Consider the following 15552-nt stretch of genomic DNA (forward strand, 5'->3'; position numbering starts at 1 on the left):
TGAGAGAAATTAGTATTACACACAGTATTGAGTATCTTGGGTCATTGTGGGATTTTATAAAGCTTTTCACAAAAACGTCAGTCAATAAATGTCTCATTTATTGCAGTTGTGCTGAACAAGTTGAGAAACATCCACACCATCATCTTCCACTTTGAAAACTGCAAGAATTTCAAGACTTCTCTTTTTGACATTGCTTTAAGGCAAGTGATAATTACCTACTTTTCTACAGATTTATCCCATAAGGAATGCTCTTTGCTTCTGAAATAACTGAGAGGATAAATGCTTCAACCTGAACATAAAGAGTTCTCTTTACTCAAGTGCATATCCATTTAATTAAGTGGAATTCTTATTTTAGGCACTATCTGTATACAAAATTCTTGTTATAGTTTCCCTCTAATTTCTTTGTCTTGTTTTCACTAAGATGATGTAGATCAATGGCAGTGCTTGTAGTTCAACTTTAACCTAGAAAATAGGCACCTTTTCTGGTAAATTCAGTAGCAATGTATACTCATGACACGTGGAAGCTGCAAATACAGTCATACTCTATTTCTTGATTTCTGTGTGGAATTGTACATAGAACTGATTCCTGCAGGTGTTTTTATGAAAATAAGAGAGTTTGCAAAAGATTAAAATTAGGAGAGAAAGTCAGTGAGTTAACCTGAATGTTGAGGTGGTGGCAAATATGAAGAATGCAGAACAATTAGACCATACGGAGCAATTGCAATTATTATGTTCAAAATTCTGAATTTAATTTTTGTTGATAATAAGTGTTGATGCAACCTTTGAGAATTTCTGTGGGACTGATTACCTGACAGAGAGAATAGTCCTTTGCTGAGTACTGAGTCAATGGAGCTTTCTAGCCAATCATTAATTCCCAAGCAATGCCCTATAGCTCAATCATTATTATTAACAGACATTCCAGAGCTGTGAATATCTGTCAAAAAAAGCAGCTAGACAGGCCTGATCTCAGGCAGTATTGATGTGAAAGCTATTTTGTGATAAGAATGTCATGTGGAAACTGGAATGAAGCAGTCAATGTCTGTTTCCTTGTTTCATTTCATGCTGTAGTGGGGTGTCTGGATGTAGATACAAAATGTTTTGTGGCTGGAGAACAGAAGAGGTGATGATTCTCCTGTGCCAGGCCAAGTGGCAGCAGGTTTGCAATCACTGTGTTCAAAAGAACAGTTCCGTGGTGGAAGATGTCTTCTGGGCAGCACTAGGGAAGCTTGAGACCTGAAGAAGTGTTTTAGCAGACATGAGTTAAAGAACTCTTTCAACAGTGAGTTCAAGAAGTGTGTTTTACCAAGGAGGCTACAAGCGACGTAATGTTTATAGATACTGAAAAAAGTCCTATGATTCACAAATACTGTGAACACCCTGAATCACACAACACAGGAGTTTGTTTTGAGCAGCTCTACGTTCTTGAATTCACATAGATCAGACAGCCCCATTTGCTTCTACCAAGTTCTGTCACTCCTCTATGAGCAGTGTCCTTCCCCAGTGGTATTAGTCTTTCTGGGTGGTTAAAATGCACTGGTTTTATTACACAGGAAACACTTCATAAGCCTTTGCTCTTTTAACCAATAACTGCAATCATTAGTGTATCAGTACAGCAATGTGTGAAATCCCAGCCTGCACTGTGTTGACACTAAATACACTTCTGCTTTTATAAATAGTGAGCACTCATCTTCTAAATAACCTTTCCTTTTCCATTAAAAAAGATGCACATATGGACTAGGACAGAAGCAGCTTGTTCTTATAATTTCATGGATTCATTGCAATTTTAACAGGAACATCTCACAAATATTGAGCACTTCTTTGTTATTGTCATCAGATCTCAAATAATACACTTTGCATGTAGCAAAGGGATCACCATCAAGAGATTTTAATGAGCCAAGAGGCATAGCATGAGTGAAAAACCATGAGAAACTTCATTTTATGGTTTACTGAGGAAAATATATAATCTATTGCAACTCTATAATGTAGAAATTACCTTTATAACCTAACATTTTTCTCTTCAGTTTTCTTGTAAAACTTAAACTGTAGTAATTTCATGGGTTGGGTTTTGAGGCAGGCAGTAACAGCAAACACATTTGGAGTGGACTTCATGAAATCTCAAGAGTTCTTGTAGCTTCAGCTTAATTCAAAGGAAATTCAGAAAAAATGAGATAAATGTAGAAGGTAAACAGAGTACTTGCAAACAAATATACAAGAGGAAATACACATATAGTGTAAATGTCTTCAGTATACAGCAGCGGGAAAAACATGCCAACATGTCTAAAGCAGCTTGCAGCAGTAGCTGAAAAATGAGCTGTGCCCTTGGGTTTGCCTGTTGCACAGCTCCTGCTCTGATCCTGAACAAGGGAAGCTGACAGCCACTTCCTCTCTTTTGCAAAATTGAGGTTACTTGTGAATTGTAGCAATATTGCAAGTACCTGTGAACAAGGTAGGTTTCTGCATGTTATCAATTAGACTGACACAGAATTTAGATCTGGAATGATTGAGGATTACTGCAGCTGACAAAGAAGGCTCTACAGATCATTGCAAACTTTTGCCAACAAGATCTTGTTAACAAAAAAAAAAGCGGGGGGGGGAAGAAAAAGGCTACACAGGATCAAAAAAATTTGAACTGCTTTTGTATCTTTCCAGCTGAAAAGAAAACCACCTTTGTTCCCATGAGTTCAAATTTTCAAGGCAGAAAGGAAGTCTTTCTAAACAGGCCTAAAATAGCATTAAAAATTGTCAAGGTTAAAGTGAGTATCACAGGCTGTATACTGTGCCTGAGCATAGAGAAGCTCTGCTTGGATATAGAACAGGACACATAGGAGAGAAAATTTTCTGATCCTCTGCTCTTTGACTCTGGCATACGTTAGACCAGCTGAGGAGCTGATCTAACCAATACCTCTTCTAAAACTCCTCAACAACTGAGATCAAGAGGTAGACAAGTTTAGTCTACAGTGTGCACTCTTCAGGCCTGAAACATCCATGGATGGAAGGCAGAACAAGAAGTCAAATCAATGAGTCAGTGAAGTCTGCCAGTTTCAGCACTAATAACCCTCAGGGGCTATAGAAGTGAGCTGCAAACCTCAGAAGTGAACAACTTGCCCTTCCCAGAAATGTAAAGTTGCTGTATTACTTAACTAATAAATATTTTAGCCACCATATATTTCACATGTCTTCCAAAATGTTCCGTCAAGCAACCAAAATCAAAAATTCTTACTGAAAATTAGACCTTTCTAGTGTGCTTCCCTGATAATAAGCTTTAATGATGTCTCCCTGTATCACTGTCACAACATGCCCATCAGGAGCCTGATGTATTTTGAGTCTTACATATAGCACTAATATATAGATGCAGGAACTTTCAGGTTTATGAATAAGAAAATTTCTCTTGACAGTTCCATTTTTAAAGGATGCTAACTGTTAAAAAGATGCTCAGGATTTTAAAATGCTAAGTCATGAGACAGATTAAATAAGTGGTACAAACTAATACTGGTCAGAGTTCTGTGATACCTTTTCAGTATCTATGACACAGTTATCAGTGTCAGGTGATGCTGTCACCAGTTTTCACGTGGCTGTCAGGTTCACTTATGTGACTGTGGGCCCGGCCAAGAGTGTCAGATGTGGTTGCCAAAGGTTAAACATCCACGGAACAACTCAGTATCTACTAAATTTGACAACTGTCTTCTCACTGATTTAAAATGGAAACTGCGCTGCACTGAGTGATTTTGCTCAAGAGATGCTGAATAATCACAGTTTCCATGAAACCACCAGATGTCTGAGTGGTCAGTACAACTGAAAACCGGGTCACATATTTGAAAGCCCAGTAATGAATTCAGAAACTAAATTTAGGCCCATATGTTGGAAAGCTGTTGACGTGCACAAACACACACACAGGTTCCAGACCACACTTTTAGGCAGATGGTAGCAACTGTCCCTTCTTGACTCCACTTGACAGCCAACTATAGAGCAGTGCTAAAACTGGCTCCAAAGGGATTTGCTTCTCTGTCCTTTAGCATGATAGCCAGTGAGAAGAAATAACCTATTAACCAGGTATACTGACAAATGGGTCAAAAACCCAGGAAGGTTTCAAGGTGGAAGAGTAAATGCCATTCCTTATGTTTTCTTTCTAGACAGCATCCTGATAATGCTAACAGCATTCATCCTTGATATTTCTGAACACTGTGCAACTATGTTACACCTGCATAAATGCAATATCTAGAACATCTGTCTAGGTACTCTGTTATACTATCTTGAATGAAAAGGCATCAATCTAATTTCCTTGCTCTTTGCATAAAGCCAATATGAAATGAAAAATTAATGTTTAGAGTAAATAATGTGTAGAAGAACATTTTTAAATTTTTGGGTTTTTTTGTTGCTGTTGTTTTTTGTTTTTTGTTTTTTGTTTTTTTGTTTTATAGCATATATTTGCCTGAAGATTTTTTTTATTCTTGTGAAAGTGCAGTGATCCCACAGCTGGCTAAATAATAGGACAAATAAAAGGATTTTAACTGCAATGTGAAATGCACATCAGGGAGTCGTAACAAGAGCTGCAAAAAGGTGCTGACAGCAGATTCTTGTGGTATCTTTTTGTTGTAGTGCTTACTTAAATCTGCAGATTATCTCTAACCTGCTAAATATAATCTAATGTTAATAACATATTTAGGATATCTGTTCCCTAATACATATATTTTGGAGATTTTTGCAGAGTACAATAATGTTAAACACAGTTTTATCACAAAACACTGGTATCTGAGAGTAAACTTTCAGAATAAATAGTTTAATCTGTAATCAATATAGGCAAGTAACTCAGGAGTAAAATGTAAAGAAGCTGAAAAAGAAATATTTCAGTGAATTATGAAAATGATATTTATATGTATATACTTATATATATAGTTACATATCTATATATACCCACAGAGACACATCTATAGGACCAGTTGTAACAGAATACTTGGTAAGAGGACAACTCACTATTTTCTTGGGTGTACGTGGTCACTCACTCCCACACACCTGACAGAAAGCTGGTCTTTTTAAAAGCAATTTTCTAATTTCTATACACCTTGAACCCTTAAATAAGATTTTCCAGTTTAACAAATTCTCCCTGTGAATTTAGGGATTGATCTTCTTTAAAAAGAAAAAACAACAAAATGTAAAACGAAATTGCTCATAATTTCCATGCAAACTAGAACAGTTGACATGGGCCTTGATAATATGATTAACAGAGATAATTTAGATGGCTGAACAATAGGATCACATCCCTACATAAACAATGCAAATATTTCAACACATAAAATGACCATAAGTGAAAAAGAGCAGATATCTCATAATACCCAATTATTTCACTTGTTTCTGTCATAATGTTTAGCTGAAGTTAACAAAAAATAGAAAACACTAAAACACTTGCACAGCAAGATCAGAAATAGATCTTCTATGTAAAGGATGGAGGATCAGCCTAGGTCCAGTTTCCAATTTTTTTTTTTGTCTCATTGCACAGGATGTTTTTAGTATTAGCTCTGTTGACTATCAATAATTAATTATTGATAGCTGTATGCAAAGTCTTGATTCATTATTAGCAGGAATTATTAGGATTAAATCCAACTGAGTGTAGATTTTACTGTAAGGAGCAAGATTTTATACATTTATTCTCATTGAGATGTTCTTGATAGAACATAATATTCTATTTGTTTCAATGGGGTAATTTTATAATGCTAGTGTTCTTCATAGTGAAAGCAAACTCAAAATCTAACATTAAAGGCTGTAGAAAAAAAAGATACAGGAAAAGTTAAAGACAAAAATACAAAGGCCACAATCTGATGCTCGTTGTGTGAGAAAATGCAGAAATATTTAAGGCAGTAATATTTCCACATACAGTACAGCTTTAAGCTGCAGTGCATCTGCTGTATGTTCCTGAAAATGTATTCAGCCAGCTCTCAGGTGTCTCTGTGCATCAATCCCTGGAAGCCCAAGGGAGCCCGTTCTGCTGGCACAGGGACACGGAGACTCTCTGGCACATACGCTCAAGGAACCGCACTGCTGGGGAAACCAAGAAAAATCAGCAGTGTACTCAACAACTCTTGTTTCCACCTCCCTGCCTCCAGCCATCCTAAGCATCTTCTCTGTGCCCTGTGTAACAGGATGAGGGCTCCTTCATGACCTTTCACTAGGTCCAGCTGGAATTTTCTGGGACAAGAGAAGGGCCATCTCTCTAACATGTGCAGATACAATTTTCTTGGCAACTGACATACAGCTGTGGAGGTGATTCCCTGAGGAACCTCAGCTCCTTAAGAATAAAATGTAAAATCTCTTATTTTCACTTGCGTGTTCAATAAAAATATCAATAGCAACAACAGCAACAACAACAAAGCCATCCCTCCTAGGACTCAAGGAGAAGCTACAGATCCTTTACTGTGGTTACACTTAGAACTTGTAAAGGTGTTTTGATACCATGGTGATGAACACAGCATAAATGCCAAGATAGATGATGGATCCAGCTGGCACCTCTCCCTCCTCCCCCACACATCATGGTGTTCACCACAACAAGTTTATGATTTTGTCCTAAAAATCTGTTGAGTCCTGTTGGTCTTTATGAATTTACTTGCAGAAATCACAAAATGCTCTCTTCACTTTGATTTAGTCTAGGCTGTATGAGAGGTGCACGATTTTCTTCAGAAATGACACCCATATGATATATTCTCTTGAAAAAAAACCTCCTCTAAAACCCTAGCTGATAAATAAATGTGAATTCTCCTTCATGGGGAAAAAAATATATACCTGTCTGCTCAGTCAATTTTGAAAGTTTTACCCAGGATGGTATTATTATATTTGTTCTGGTGAGATTTATTGTTCAGAGGCTCAAACAGAAAATCTTCAAAGTTAACTTCTACCTTGTACTTTTTCTGTTTACATCAGATTTACTTAAGGATGAGGGGGCTTGATTTTTTATCTAGAAGATGAAATAAATACTTGCTAGACTAGGTTATGTAAGAACCCAGAAATATTACAATTCTCTTTTCTTACAGGAAAAGTGTGAAAAATAGTAACAGTCTCATCGATTCACTACCTCTTTCTCAAGATATTTACTAACTCTAAGTTTTAAATAGTAAACACTGCTATTTTAAACTTACAAGGAGGTAAGAGAAAAGACTGGAAATTCTAGTACCAGCCTCCTTATAATATAATTATTTCTGGCTGACAGCAAAGTAACAGATGCTTCTTCAGGTCAGGGCTTCCCAACCTGTTCCCAGGCAAGCTTTCCATCCTTTTTCACACTGGCTGGACTTCAATTACTGTGGCACATCAAGGGCAGGAACAGCCCACGTGCAGATCTCTCAATCCTTTAAAATGCACAGTGGGAGGGGCCCTACTTCAGTTTAACAGTACTGGCTTACAAAACTGCACCTGCACAGGAAAGAATTTAGCCTTAAAGAAATAGTTTGTTCAACCCCAAAAAATTTGTTGGAGAAAACTCAGGGCAAACAGAAGTTACAGTTATAGTTTGCCTGAAAATAAATATGTACATCAACCTGGTTTTCAGTTAAGTTTGACCTTCTCTGGAGACAAATTGGTCTTGAAGGTTTTTAGAGAAGCAAATGGAGTATTTGCTTTCCCACCTGCCTGTTCCAGCAAGGAATGCAATGATCTCCATCTAGGTAACCCTGGAAGTATAATAATGAATGCTCTTTTGCTAGAAGTTCAGCACTGGCAAATTCTTACCAGTTCAGAATTCTTTAATACTTTTTGCAGAAATTATCATAGATGAGACTAAATTAGATTAGAATTGCTTGAGAATTGATGAATTTTAAAGGAACTGTCATAAATATTGTAGTGAAGTGCAGCTTGTTGATACAGTATTACATCACATTTTGTACATCAAATAGGCATAGTACAGCCATTGAATCCAATTAATCACAGTTTTTATAATATACATATTTTGTGTATATATACATTATATATGCATAGATAAGCTTCATCCCAAAGTCAGTTGCTCTGTTCCAAATGTCTTATTTTAAAATGTTTTTCCGTAGTGCTTGTCTTGGAGAATAAATGAAGTGCAGATTCAGATACATTATTATATTCTTCTTAGCATGCTGAGGTCTTAAGATGTTTAGAAATATTGTGGAACTGCAAAAAAGGCACAGTCAATTAATTCTTTCATTTGAATAATTAAACATTTTAAATACTCCCTCCATACCTTATGTTCAGCTCTAGATATATTATTAATAGTAGCTTGTACTGTGTGCTGCAGGAGACTGTTAGGCACATGATTCTTAGAACCTGGGGAGGAGAACATTTCCTGGCACTGTGAATTTACCTACCCAATGACAAAGTCATCTTGTTCTAACTCAAACGTGTTTCACACCGCAGTAATTACTCCATATGAATGTTGTGCTTTTATTTTAATGAAAAATTCAGAACTATTAATTGTTCCAAACAAATTGTTACGGCTGATGAATCCATCCAATTGCATTCCACAAAAATGCTAATCACACTTCACTGTTTTTGAGCTGTTTCTGGTTTCCCACTCATTCCAGTACCATGGTCTGTAAAGTAAGTGCACAGGATAGGTTAACGACCATGGGTTTGTGGCCAGACTTGTGTTGTCAAGTGGGCGCTGTCAGGATGTCATGGCCAGAGAGGCTCTGTTCCATCTCTGTGGTGAGGACATCTCCACAGGCAAACGGCCTCCAGTGTCCCTGCCCGGTGGATTGGCCTTGTGCCATTTGCTCACTCTCAGGCCCACTCTGGGACAGTGTGCAATCTCCACCCTGCTTTTTGAATAAACCTGACTACGCTTCATGGCAGGAAGGTCTTAGTTCCATCTGATTTTAAAGCTAGAGTGTCTGAAGCAGAAATGGGTGGCACAGTTCATTTTGCAAGGAAACTGGGTTTATTAGCCACAGAGTAGATTTGGAAGGGTTGGATGCAGCATCTTCTCATTTGTAGCCTACTGTTTACACAGCATTCTGCAATTCCTTACTGTGTACTCCTGCAACCAACTGGCAAACAGCAAAATGATCTTTAAAGGTTCCAAATCATCTGCAGAAGAGGCACTTGAGTTAATTTCTGTCTTTTGCCTGAGGTACAGGGGACATATCTTTATTGTGATCATCCTGCAGCAAATGTAGGAATGCATCAATAAGACCAAGCAATATCTTCATGAATAAAATTTTACTTCTCCCCTGTGTCAAAACCAGAAGAAATTCAAAGAGTGGGAAAGCCACTGTTGTAGTGTCAATTAGTCTGGATTTTTATGCTTGGACATTGGACTCTGTTACATTTGTAACAGAGATTTGAAAATTACTGGAGCGTTAAAAATTTGAAAGAACACTCTGGGAATACAGACAGTGTTTTCTGTCATTGACTTAGTTGTTACGAATAAGTACAACTGGAAGAAATCTGAAAAAAATCATTGCAAACACGGGGAAGGAGGCTGGTAGTCAAAGTGAAGGGTAGTACAAAACAGGTGGATTACATCTGCCTTGTAGGGCATGCAGTCTTTTCCTCATCCATTATTAATTTTAGAAGTAGAAGCTTTGTGGTGCATGTTATGTCTTCACTCATAAATCAGCCTCTGTGTGCCTCTACCTGGGTCCAAATTTTTCGTTATCTCTTTTTACCCAAGCCCTGTAAACCACCTACAGATCTTTCGACCAGGAATCTGAGGGAAGTGGAAAATATAATTTATTGCTGAGATAATACTGTTGAAAAATGAATCCTTCTGGGTATCTAATACCATCATTAATGGGAAAAGAAAGGTCCTTGAAATTCTGCGAAACAAAAGTGCTAGACACAGCTAAAAGAGAGTCCACACTGAAACCTAAAAAAAATCAAGTACTATTTAATTTTCAAATCACATTTCCTACAAATTAAAATAAGAGGTTTGTAATAGCGATAATTACCTATTCAGCATCCTTCATCAGTCTCTGAACTAATTTTCTTCAGTCATTACTTGAGTGAAAAAAAAAACTCAAATGGGTCATTTATGGTTAAATTAATCTGTGTTTTTCCCAGAGTACCTCCTTTGTTCACCTCCAGCTTTAATTACTGAAAAACATTTTGTTTTATAGAAATCTGTGGCAAAATAGATGCATCCTTCATAGTCATCCTATTTCAGGAGGTTCAGTGACTGCTATATTAGTGACATCACAGATGGTAAAGTCAATTTTAAGATCTACTTCACATGCAAAACCTGGCACACAGTATGAGTGAATACTAATGTGTGCAAGAGTTCTATGAAGAGTTTAGAGAACATAAATCATTCTCCAAAGTAGCAAAGATTCTCTGAACCATTGATGCAATTTATTAGGCTCTATTTTGAGGGGAAAGTAGTGGCAGAATGGGACTCAGGAATCAACAAGAGGATTTATTTGCCTCATTAATATACAACTACTTTTTCCACTTCAGAAAAACTAAGTGGAACCTTGTCCAATTACAGGACATTTCTGTGGTGTCAAACTTCACTCTGTAGGAGAAGCTGATCTTTGCAAAGTTGTAGGACAATGGGTTCTGTTTCACAGTTTTTTTGTAGTCACTTTTTTCTTCTCAGAGTCATCTGATGTCACTGTTTCTTTACATCCAGTTTGTTATATCCTGTCAGATGGTGATGTACATGTGCTTCTGAAAAATATACTTGGTTAAAATTTAGGTGAACAAAGAAAATTCCCCTTTTCTGAAAGAGTATGAAACCCCTTTAGAGAAGGAAAGAAAAAGGACATATCAGGTTTTTTCAAAACACCCAAATTGCTTGTATGTCACCTCATATGCAAAAATGAGGTTTTCCAGTCTGAAAAAAAAATGCTTTGAGCAAGGAAACAAAGAGATTCACCCAGTGTATTTGCAACACATTCTGGATTGACCAGTGTAACAGGAAAAGACCAATTACTTTGTTGTATGCCTAGCTGAAAAGTATCAAAGTGCTGTGATTGTTTATTGAATTTTAATACTTGAAAGATTGTTTTGGGGTTTTTTTTGGCAGAAATAGCAACTGTGGTCAATGATCATTGGAGTTTTATTTTTTCTAATAAAATGTCATTTATCAGCAAAGGAGAAAGGAATCTCAAGAGTCATCCATACAGATGCATAAACTAAATACTAATTTTTCTTCCAGTTTTCTGTTTTGGTTGTACATTAATGGAAAATCTATTTGTTTAAAATAGGAAAAGTCCAACAAGTCCAAATGTGAGACCACGTTGTGAAATAAAAGTTTTTAAACCTAGATTTTCTTCTTAGACCATGTCAAACCTGAAACCTGTAGTATTCTAAAAACACGCAGACATGTACGTGGACATATATAATAAATAGTTTATTCAAATCTATTTATATTCCTAATTCCCTTCCATTTGTGACTAGACAGGTCTTGATGAGCAGCAGGAATCATAAACCTTAGATAGTGGGCAACTGCTGCCCAGTTCCAACTGGAAAGATTCTGGAGAACAGTTAAGTCAGAAAGTCCTTGGATAGTTCAGGATGAGGTGGCAATCAATCACAAATATTCTGCATAATTCTAAAAATGGATACTTCCATTAAAAGACTGATTTTTTTTTTCATCAGCTCTAGCCCTGCCGGACTCCCATGAAATCTTTCTCTCTCTAGAAGTTTCAATACAAACTCAAATATCCAAAATGACCCAAATATCCACGACTTTTCAGGAGCAGACGCTGAATGTGTCAAAGATATGCACCAGATCAAATAACTCCTCCTAGTCTGGCTCCCTCATTTACTGGAGTCTTACTAGTCACGACTTTCAAATTTGCTGGTAGCCCAGATCTCAATCCCTCAATGAAAGGTGCAAGTTCTCAGGGTACCTGAAAACGAAATCTCAGGACAGGGAATTCTAAAATCTGAGGCACCCTGAATAAAGCAGAACTCTTGAATATTTGGGAGCACAGAAAATTAAAAAGACATCTTAAAAAATGAGCAGTAGCTCTAGATAGAACCTGTATCTGTGTCAGAAATTGGAATTCAGTATGCAAAACAAATTGAGTTAAATAGTGTGTTTAACTCATTACATCAACTTTTATATCTCTCATAGTTACAGTGATTCAAGGAATATATTACAGGTTTCTTGAACAAATGGAGCCTGCCCACACTAAATGAGTCAGATAAAAATCAATTACATTGTGGATTTTTAGCTGTGGAAATAATCAATGTCATCATTCTTCCCTTCCTAGCAACAAAATGTTGGTCCTGGTCAACCAATCCTTTTAAGCTGGTTTGTGCAAAACATTTTTAATATATTTGATATTATTCTGTGGGCCCTTTGAAAATGGAAGGCCATTTGGTATCAAGGCCAAATATTAACAGAGCCTGTTTTTTTAACATTGCTAGCACTCATTGCAAGCAGAAATTACTTTTTAGTGTAGTAATTCATTTTTGTTTGTATTGAACATCAGATCTTATGTTTTATCATACTCTGTAATGTTTTAGGCTCAGATTGCTAAATTTACCTGTAATGGCATAGCCATCCTGGAGCCTCACTCTCAGCAACGCAGCAGGACATCGGAGTTTACTCGTAAAAGTTACTACTGTGGGTTTTCAGAACTTACTGATTTTTATCCATTAGCTCTTCTTGGGGAAGTAGGGGAGCTGTATCCTATGCCAAACCTTCCAAAATGTTGCATCTGCTATGACTGCTGGCCTGTTCAAGGACATACAAGGAGAAGAGGTTCTTAAAAAACAGACAATATATTGTATGCACTATTTATTTTTAGTGTGAGTAAATCCATATTCTTTCTAAGCAAATACTATTATGTGTGATCCTTTTTATATCATTAGGTTGTATCAATTTCCATTATTTTCTCCAGCTTATCCCTCAAGGACTCATATATCTCAGCAGGCACTGAAAACAGATGTTGATACTGCTGTGTGTGTTGTTTACACCTCCAACTTTCATTGGATTCCCTGAATTCCAGATGGTACATAGTCATTCTATTCTATATATAAGATTAAAATGGTTTAGTTTCAAATCTGCATATCTGCCTGTGCTTTGTAATTTTAAGTTCAATATCTAGACCAACCTTGTTACGTCCTTTTCACCTTTTGTATTCTTCCAGTTTTTTTTTTGTCGTCTTGTCATTTGCTGAGATTAGAAAAAAGATTCCCCTTCTTCAACCACTGCCTTGACTATTTTGCTCTTTATTTTAATTTCTCAATAGAGATAGTAAATTCTGGAATCATTTACTTGTTTTATTAGTACTTTATCTAGGTCTCTCAAGGTGCACACAGTCTTACTTTAAACTGCAGTAAAAAATAAGGTAGCATGTCTGTTACTGGATTTTTCAGAACTTCCAAGAACTGTAAGTGTTGGCAGCATGATCTAAAGCACACTTGAGTAAGTCTTACAAGATCTGGACTCCACAGATCTGCACTATTCTATTCACAGTCCTTACTAAGCTAAACCTTATATAAGAATTTTATTTTCAATGCCTACATTTCCCACTTTTAATCTCTTATTTTCAATATACTGCATGCCCTCCCAGAATGGTACATTTCCCTCTGTATCTTCACACTAACTTTATAAAATTGGTAAAACTGTCAATTTATACTCCATAAATAAGAGGAGACACGTGCTACTGTAAATTATTTATTCAGTGCCATTATATTCATGACACTTTGTGTAACAAATCAAGTCCTATGACAAAATTCTGATGCTTTATCTAGGCCCAATCTGGAATGAGTCCATGAAAATCTATAATTAAACCAACATAGATCAGTAGTAACTTTAAATGACTTAGTCATAGTAAAATGAGTTTAGCTGCATAGCATTTGGTCCATGAGCTTGGCTTCAAAAATGCATACTTCAAATTTGGCAGAGTAAAAGAAGCAGGAGAGAGCTGAAATCCCCCTCCTGCACACACAGTGCTGATTCCCAGTTCTCACGTTTATAAGCAAATGTTCCTTTACTTCGGCAGATGAAAACACTTCTGCACTCAGGCTGTAAAATCACAAGAAAATGTGTTTAAATTACCAAAATAAAATTTCTCGTGGCCTCCTCATTACCTTAAGTAATGCTCAAGGTGATTTAAGATCAAAGGACTCCATTTGAAGAGAAGGCAACACGGGCAGGCTGCACACTCACCATCATCATCACCTAGAAAGAGCTGAGCATCCTGAGGCTCATCCATGACCCATCCTGAAAAGACATCAAATACTGACAGTGGAATTGTGTAGAGGAGAGCACCCTATACATGTCTAGAAAAAAAGAGCTGTGAAATTACAGACTCAGATAAATGTAGAAGAACTTACAATCCCCGTCTCTGCCAGGTCTGATTCAATCTTTCAGACATGCATAACTTGACAAAGAAATGTGGTTGCCTTTAGCAACACATCCAGGTTAAGACAAAGGTAATTCAGGTGTTGATCACAATCTCATGTCCTTGTGCTCCAGAACCACACTATGTTGCCTTGCCAAAATAACCTACACATTTTGGCCTGATCTTGATGTTATTTCACTTTCAGAATTAATCCTGAGTTTAGCTGAAGTCATGCAGCAGTCATATATTCTGGTTTATAGCTGCTCAGCCCTATTAGGCAGATGAGAAGAAAATGGAAAAGAAACAGAAAAGGTAAAAAAATTCTTTGCATGACTGAGGTAACTGCTCTTATATTAGCATGAGCATTTCTACCATGAGACCATGATCACCTCTTCCTACGATAGTAGTGGGATATTTAGATAGGCTGCACCTGAGACTTAAAAATGCACTTTAGTTTTTATTTGTTTAATATACCACATGCTGCCTCATAAAGAGGGGAATTGACAAAAACTACTTAATAAAAAAGACTTCCCCTAGCGCTTTCCATCTAATAATCATCAAGCAGTTTACAAGTAGGACTGAAGAAGCTGGTTTTACTTGTGGATAATACCCACATTTTACAGATGGAAAAGCCATCTAGCCATAGGAATGCCTTTTAGCTGACAACATTAACCTTACCTAGCACATTGCTGCAGATTTCACACGATGAATAGAGGCACTCAGAACTCTGCAGGTTGCACCACACAGAATAATGGGGTCCCGACTGTTCAGCTGGGAAACTGCAACCATATTGCTCCTCTATGGCCGGGTCAAAAAGAGATTCTAGGTCTGAAGAGATGAAGAAAACACTGCCTTGTAAGGGTCACCCACATGTTTCAGTCATCACCTCACTGTGCAGCTTGGTTCGGACAGAAACAGGAATTGCGTGGGCGCTGGCCATGCCCGCCACAGTCCCCACGGGCAGGGCAGCGCAGGCCGAGCCGGGGGCACCGGCAGCAGGGAGACACTGGGCCTTGGCTTTTTCTGCACAACTTTTCTTTTTCAGTGAGAAGTTGCTGTTGATACCTAAATTCGGGAGCACGTTTAAACATTGAGGAAACCTGACGAGAGCAACCTATGAAGGAAGAAAGGAAGGCTGCCAATGCTTTTAGACACGGGATCACTTCAGTTCGCAGGTTAGGAACAAGCTGCAAATGATGTAATCTATTACTTTATTATAATTCACTTAAAAGCCAGCGCACCTTCGGGGCAGGTTCTACCCGAAGCCGCCCCCCGCACACGGGGTGCCAGGAGCCGCCCC

Source organism: Prinia subflava, chromosome 17 (genome assembly GCF_021018805.1).
Source record: "Prinia subflava isolate CZ2003 ecotype Zambia chromosome 17, Cam_Psub_1.2, whole genome shotgun sequence".
NCBI classification, from domain to species: domain Eukaryota; kingdom Metazoa; phylum Chordata; class Aves; order Passeriformes; family Cisticolidae; genus Prinia; species Prinia subflava.